The following is a 749-nucleotide window of genomic DNA, read 5'->3' as shown; positions in this document are numbered from 1 at the left end:
ATAGGATGAGGATGAGGACAAAAAGATAAGATGAGGAAGAGGATGAGGAACAGGATGAGGATGAAAAGGAGGGTAGGATGAGGATGGGGATGAGGATAGGATGAGGACGAGGATAGGATGAGGATGAGGATAAGATGAGGATGACCTTGAGGAGGAGGATAGGATGAGGAGGAGGATAGGATGAGGGTGAACATGAAGATGAGGATGAGAATGAGGATACGGATGAGGATGAGGATTAGGATAGGATGAGGAAGGGGAGGAGGATGAGGACGAGGATAGGATGAGGATGAGGACAAAGATAGGATGAGGATGAAGAGGAGGGTAGGATTAGGATGGGGATGAGGACGAGGATCAGGATGAGGATAGGATGAGGATGAGGATAGGATGAGGGCGAGGATGATGATGACGATGAGGATTATGATTAGGATAGGATAAGGATGGGGATGAGGATCAGGAGGAGGATGAGGATGACGATAGGATGACGATAAGGATGAGGATGAGGATAGGATGAGGATGGGGACGAAGATACGATGAGGAAGAGAATGAGGATGAAGAGGAGTGTAGGATGAGGATGGGGATGAGGATGAGGATAGGAGGAGGAGGAGGAGGAGGATGTGGATGAGGATATGATGAGGATGAGGATGCGGATAGGATGAGGATGAGGACGAAGATGGGATGAGGAAGAGGATAGGATAAGGATGAGGACGAAGATAATATGAGGAAGAGGATGACGATGAAGAGGAGGGTAG

Source organism: Lupinus angustifolius, chromosome LG19, assembly GCF_001865875.1.
Source record: "Lupinus angustifolius cultivar Tanjil chromosome LG19, LupAngTanjil_v1.0, whole genome shotgun sequence".
Lineage (NCBI taxonomy): Eukaryota > Viridiplantae > Streptophyta > Magnoliopsida > Fabales > Fabaceae > Lupinus > Lupinus angustifolius.
Note: the sequence above shows the minus strand (reverse complement) of the source record.